The sequence below is a fragment of the Anoplolepis gracilipes genome, chromosome 6 (assembly GCF_047496725.1).
Source record: "Anoplolepis gracilipes chromosome 6, ASM4749672v1, whole genome shotgun sequence".
In the NCBI taxonomy this organism is placed as follows: domain Eukaryota; kingdom Metazoa; phylum Arthropoda; class Insecta; order Hymenoptera; family Formicidae; genus Anoplolepis; species Anoplolepis gracilipes.
Window position 1 is genome coordinate 7,906,420 of NC_132975.1, and position 7,711 is coordinate 7,914,130.

The window sequence follows — 7,711 nt, forward strand, 5'->3', positions numbered from 1 at the left end:
AAAGATATGCTATAAGAGACAAAGAAAAATACAAGCTTTTTACGAAAAAAGCAAATTTATTCTCTACAAATATTTCGGTTCGTTTTTGGACCATCTTCAGTGTTTTAACAGAAAAGAAATGCTTATAAATAACGCAACGTGTTGCACAAGCACGCAAAATGTAATGGGTCTTCTAATGGCTCGTAACTATATAGAGACCAAATTATAAACTGCATATACAAATAGATACGCTAATGTATCTCCATAATGTAAATGTAACATCATAATGATGAAATTAAAAAAGAACAATGAGAAAACCCATCACAAATATCGATAATGTAAAATATATCTATATATTAAATTTTTTATATTTAAGAAAATACATAAATTCTACATTACACATAGAATTAATTATATTTAATTATAATACAATTATAATACGATTATAATATGATTAATTCTATGTGTAATTATAATATAATAATATAATTATTAATTATAATTAATTCTACGCTACACATGGAATTAATTACATTACAAATATATTCGAATAAAATAAGATACAACATTTAATATAAATTTAATACCAAATTTAATACCAAATTTAATTTATACGCAGGCTGAAATATGCGTGGTAATAATTTCTCGTTTTTTACCTGTATTAATCATATATTTAACTTTAACACTGTAAAATTACTTAAGGCATGGATTAGACTTCGAAGACTCATTATATTACACAAAATCAAGGTAAAATTCCTTAAAAATTGTATATCTCACAATGTGTTCTCACCACATATCGAACAGTTATTATCGAAATTAAAATTGAATTCTAATAATAACAGATCATTACACAATTTCAATTGGGCGAGAAACTTTTTTAAAAGGTTATTAAGCATAGAACTCAGAGATTTATATTCATTTCTAAGAAGATCCTTTGATAATATCTTCCATATATCAGTGAAAATATATGAGGCCTTACCACTACATATTTGTAATAATTTTTTCAATAAACAGAGTCGACCGTTATTTTCATATTTTAAAAAAGAAACAAAAAGATTTGATAATAAGTTTAAGTTTATGTTGACAAAACAGAGGACTAATGACATTATTAAACCCATACGTTATTTTTGTTATTACCACAAAGTCACCAATGTTTGTCAAAAAATTCGAACCGGGTATTTCCTTTCTTCGCATGATAAGACTCAAAACAATACTCTGACAAATAATACCACGAAAGTCCACATTGAATCCGCAATTTATGAAAATATACACTCTAATTTAAATAAGATTAGAGATAGGTGGTTTATCAATCTTTCAGGAACACCTATACCTCACGATATCCAATGTTTTCTACAGCTAGGAGGTAATTTTAGTCTTCCTTCTTCCAATAAAACGTCATTAACGATCGAGCTCATAAAAAATGTAGAGAATAGCATTAACAAACTTCCTACAGATGAGAGATTACACATGAGGGGTTCTTCTAGTGACATCATAAAAACTATTCCTTCTCACACATACCCAAAAAATGAAGCAGATGATTGGTTAATTAATACACATTCTGCTACAATACAATTTCTGAAAAACAATAACAATGTAATTCTTACTAGAGCTGATAAGGGAAACGTGACAGTAGCCCTCGACAAAAATGATTATATCTACAAAGTAGAAACTTTACTTACAGACGAAACGACATACACAACAGTAAAGAAAGATCCGACAAATAAATTAATCTCTAATCTTAAGGAACTATTAGTTAGATGGAAGAACTGCCCATACATCTCCAATGCCACATATAAATCCCTATTATTCACAGATGGCACATTACCACGGGCTTATGAGTTGCCAAAAATCCATAAACCAAACACACCATACAGACTAATAGTATCTTCCATAAATAGCCCACTACACTCGTTAGCCGTTTTTTTTACATAAGCTCATGGTTAATAATTTTCCGAAGCCTCCTAGTTTTGTGAAGAATAGCTATGACATTGTTAATAGGTTGAATAACACCCACATAGATGAAGATATGAAATTTATTTCGTTAGATGTGGCTTCACTTTTCACTAACATTCCTTTAAATCTGGCGCTTGACAGCATTTCAAATAGATGGCAATTTTTAAGTAATAACTGTGACTTTACCGAAGCAGAGTTTTTGAATGGGATCAGGATGATCTTAAACTGTACGTTACATTTAATAAAGTCACATATAGACAAACATTCGGAACTCCCATGGGCTCACCATTATCACCCATTATAGCTGACATAGTTATGCAAGACTTAGAGACGAAAGCTTTGAACACGTTATATTTCAATCCCCAGTTTTATTTTAGATTTGTGGATGACATAATCATGGCTATACCCTCTGACTCTATACATTACACACTTAATAGTTTTAATTCTCAACATAACAGATTACAATTCACTATAGAAATAGAGAAGGATAATAGAATTAATTTCCTTGACTTAACATTCATGACTGAAAACAATATTTTAATATTTGACTAATATCACAAACCCACATATTCAGGAAGATATCTAAACTATTTCTCACACCACCCACTCCAACAAAAAAAGGGTACAATTATTGGTTTAGTGGACAGAACAGTCTTTCTCTCAAATCCCAAATATCACAGCAAAAATTTCGATTTGATCATCAGAATCCTGTTAAACAACAATTATCCATTAAAACTGATTTTTAATGTCATCCAGTCACGTTTAAATTCTATTATTAACAATAAGATTCTTATTAGTGATACACCAAATGCTGTGAAACCGGTTTATTTCACGATTCCATATATACAGGGAATAACAGATAAATTCAGGGGTATAACTAAAAATTCGAGAGTGAAACTCGCATATTATAGCATAAACAAATTAAATAAAATAATTAGAACTCACAAAGATACCATTCCAGCTGAATTAAAAACGAACGTCGTATACAAAATTAATTGCAACCAATGTGAGGCCTCATATATGTTGGTCAAACATCCCGAAAGTTAAAAACTAGAATCACAGAGCATAAAAGACATATACACCACAATACTAACATAAACTCTGTAATTACTAATTATAGAAGGGAGCTTAACCATGATTTTGACTGGGATAACGTCAAAATACTTGATGAGGCTCCATATTATACTAAAAGGCTAATCTCTGAGATGCTATTTATCAAAAGACAAAAGAAAGGTCTAAATTTACAAATTGATACGGATAATTTACCAGCTGTCTATCACGATATTGTTGGCGCTCTTCCTAAAATTTAGTGGTGGGAAAACATTACATATAAACATATAACTTGTAGTATACCTTGACATTTACGATCGAACTCCACAGTACACGAGTCAACAAATTGTTCACCAACCGTCACTAATATTGTTAAAGAGTGAGTGAGCTTTATAACAGTTTTTGAACAGTGATCATCAATACATAATTTAATTAATTATATTAAAAACATCACCCATTCTTACAGATATCAACAAACATTGATATTCACACACAATATTATCAGGTCAGTGGTTTCTTTTATTGTTGACTATGTTCGTCTGTAATAAACATCTATCGGAGTAGGTTCACAATAGCTAAGACAATAGCGTTTTACATTTATACTCATAACACATTATTAAATATTCTCGTTTTAATTTATAAATTTTTATATTTGTAATTTAATTTTTGCGCTGATGAAGACTCAAAGATTGAGCTCGAAACGTACGCATCCAAATAATTATATTATTGAATTGTAATTTCTTGTTAACATTTGTCGGTTTAATATCTTCGTATGAGTAGAGTTACGTAAATGCGATATAAAGATTCTCTTAACATTTGTAATTTTTAATATAAGGATTGATTGGGTTATGATAATGCGATATAGAACACCGCTATTAGTAATTGTATTATTGAAGATTATGCGACATATGTAATAATTATTGTCATTTCTGATATTATCTATAATATACCTTATTGTTTTAATTATTATATGATTGTTTAATTAAGACCTAACTTGTTTAACACGACTTAATTTTTGCTCTCTATTGCCGTTTTTAACTTATTTAATAATTTATATTTAAGAGAGCACTGACTTTATTATTTATTGTTTTATTTAATACCAAATTTAGTGGAAAATATAATTTGAAAAATACAAAATAATATATTACACGAAAATGTCCGAAATGCGTCGAATATAAAATTTATTAGAAACAAACGTGTAGTCTATCGCGACCAAAAAATTATCAATAAACTTATCGATTACGTCACTCTCACATCAGTTAAAAGAACTTGGAATTTCAGTGGAATTTTGTATTATTGCACGTATTCTTTCAAATTTCATAATTTACAGCAGATTTTTATTCATACTTAGAGTCGACAAGTCGGGCGCGACCAAACTCCAAGCAACAGTTAAGTCCGAAGCGGAAGAAGACGAAAGATCGAGAGAATCGATCGCGAATGGGGTTTGTTCGATTCTCGTTCGTGCAAGTCCGCATCTCAGGCCGACTCAAACTCATTAGGCATAATTTCGGATGAACATATGTGTCTATCATACAGACAGTCCACATAATACGTCATAGGTAGACGGATCAAGAGAGAACACCCATTTCATAAATGTTCAACAATCTGAACATTTATCAAATGGATCGGACCTCTTTACCGAGCGTAAATCATGACCTAAATCCTTCAGTCAACGTCTTCATTGCGATATGTATTGTTGGTAGACGGTACAAGAAAAGGGGCCCATCAACGATTTATTCCAACAATCGATCGACCTTTAATCCATTCGAACCGAAACCTGTTGTGGAAACCGTGCTCTCAACAACCGATTATCGAACGTTAGCTCAATATTAACCGCGTGTTCATGTATCTCTCTATGGCACTCATCTCAGCCGCGATACTGAGGCGTGTAAACGTTGTTGTCCAGTAAGAAATGATGTTTGAAAAAACGTGAATAAACGTCGATAAAGGCCACCGATTCGACATTTTCTTCAATCAATTATTTTTTACTGGAAAGCAACGCTGAGAGAATCCCATTTAGTCGGCATCAAATACGATCCCCGACAACAATTTCGTGATCAAAATCAGAATTATATAAACGAAAACACGACCGCGATCGCGATTACGAGACATATTTACTTATTACGACGTATTTTAATGCGTTAAAATTTATCGCGTATAATGCGTGCATATCGTTATGAGAAAGAGGGAATGTGTGTTTTTGCGTGCGGCGCGTTCGACTTTGAAATGACCGAGCGCGAATCTGCGACGCATGTGTCGGGATGAGAGAGTACGTGCGTACGTGCTGTCACTACGCCTGCCGGAAGCGGAATGAATGGATGTTACATGATGTTACAGCTGCTCGCACGCTAATGTCCTTTCCACCTCTTACACATGCGGTAACGTCAAGGAGAAGAGACAATATGCTCTCTCTCTCTCTCTCTCTCGCGCGCGCGCGCGCACCAAACAATAACAAATACGCATTATACGTGGTAAAACTTAATACGTTAAAATATGTATATCAAGTAATTCTAAAATTTCTTAACTAAAATGATATTATTATTCGATATACATTTAACGCATTTTAAAGTGTGTACGTGAAATACGATTATGAAATGTATAATACGTAAGGTACTTTAACCAAAGCTTATGACTTGTGACGCTATTATACAAACTGTACGTACAACGATTCCTCTTATTACATTTATTATAAAGAACATACACATTGTAACGAAAATTATATCAATAATGTTAACGATTATTTGAGAAAAATAGAAATCTATTATAGATACACGCATATATTTATTAGACATAACTAAATGTAAATTAATAGTGGAAAATATGTAGAAATTTACTGCGTATAAATATATTTACTAACAATAATAAATATAACTCTACTATTAGAGACATTTTGTTATATTATATTAAATAAATATTCTCTCGTCCTAACTATTTAATTATTCTTATATGTTATATGTGTTTTGTCTTTTTCTATCTGAGAAAGAGAGAGAGAGAGAGAGAGAGAGAGAGAGAGAGAGAGAGAGAGAGAGATATGTTCTATTACTTTATTCCATCATTATTTTTAAAAATTATTCTATTAAATACAATTTAATATTTTAATATTTATTATGTATATGTATGTGTGTTTATTATAGATTATTAAACATCGTGAAAAAGAAACAATTAATTTTGAGATTTGACTTTACGTGTCTTTTTTAAAAAAGATAAAATATAAAACATTAATAATATACAAATAGTATAAATAAATTGCAAAAACCATAAACCAAAAATAATTTAATTGGTTCAGTTAATATTATAAATTTAATAGAATTTTAGCTTTCGGTTTTAATCCGATTAAAAAAAAAACGGAACAGTTTCTGGTTCCAGTTCGGTTTGAATCCTTGATTTAAACACATTTTGCAATTAACTAATAAAGTATAAATTAAAATAAGCTTATGATAAATATTACAAAGTGATTTAAATAAACTAATAAGTGCTCAAATATATTTGCTATATATGTCATCTGTTTTTTGTGAAAAGTATTTTTTAAAAATATAGAGTTACTTGAATTTTTAATCAAGACGTAAAGTATATATAGAGTGATTAATTTATTTTATTTTGATTTAACAATTATCATAATTATATAAAAATTATATAGAAATATAATTAATTGTGTATATATTATTCAAAAAAAATATAATTGCAAAGTGATTTAATAAATTATTATTGTACTAAAAATAAACTGCTCTTTGATATTTATATTTTCTAATTTTTTATCATATCACGGTTATATTATAGAAATATTTCGACGTTTTTATTCATTGATTTTGTCAATACAAAAATACTCATTTCTTAATTTGTTAAAAATATTCAAAAATCTCTTTTATTATTTTTATTAGTATAATTTAAATCAAATTTACAATACAATTTACAAATGATTCAAAGAATATAATTATATGATTCTTTCCAGGCAATCATATTGTTTTAATGGAAGTAGTTCTGATAACAGCAGCGGAAAAAAAAAGATTAGCTGCTATAAATTCCGGTACTACTATAAATTACAATAAGCTTTTAGTTAGCGTTCTTACGTCCATCAATACTACATCAGAACTGTTACATAATTAAGCAGCAAACCTTTTTATAGCTATAATTACAACACTGATACTAGCAATCAGATCCAGGAAGACGATATAACTATACTGACAACAAGAATAACATCTTTCAGGTCTTATATGTAGTCAATGAGAACGGATTTCAGGCTGAAGGTACTCATTTGTCTACAGTACCATCTAATTAAAAAGGCCCTTCTGTACATCACCGAACATCTAAAAGAAAATGGAACGAAATAATTTGTCGTAATTATTTTGTATCTCTATAACATATCTCTATAATATTAATAAATTTATATAATATTTTGCACATTATTATTAATTTCATACCATCAATAAATCCATTCTAAATCTTATAAAATGTGTTATAATAATAAAGTATATTTAATATTTGAATAATATTCAATTAATTCTTTATGCATTATTTTTTTTCTTTTTCTAATAACGGGATTTATAACTTTTTCTTGTCGAATCCTAATGAATAAACTCATATTTTTTTATTAAATTCAAGTTTAGCTGACTCTCTGTCAGTTTATGCTCTTCGATCGCGTAGGTTGATTGTAAATTGAAATCTTCAAGGAGATCAAGTTTTGTATGAATGTGCATGCATGCGCGTTAAGTTTGTTCACAGACGTAGTTGA

The 7,711-nt window shown here is 29.5% G+C and overlaps 1 long non-coding RNA gene across 1 annotated transcript; it reads left to right on the plus strand.

Moving 5' to 3' along the window:
• Window positions 1–3,305: 3,305 nt before the first annotated feature.
• On the plus strand, window positions 3,306–5,862 carry LOC140666847 (uncharacterized). Its single transcript, XR_012046872.1, has 3 exons — window positions 3,306–3,361; window positions 3,449–3,487; window positions 4,334–5,862. It is a non-coding gene; the product is annotated as an uncharacterized lncRNA (long non-coding RNA).
• The last annotated feature ends 1,849 nt before the right edge of the window (window positions 5,863–7,711 follow it).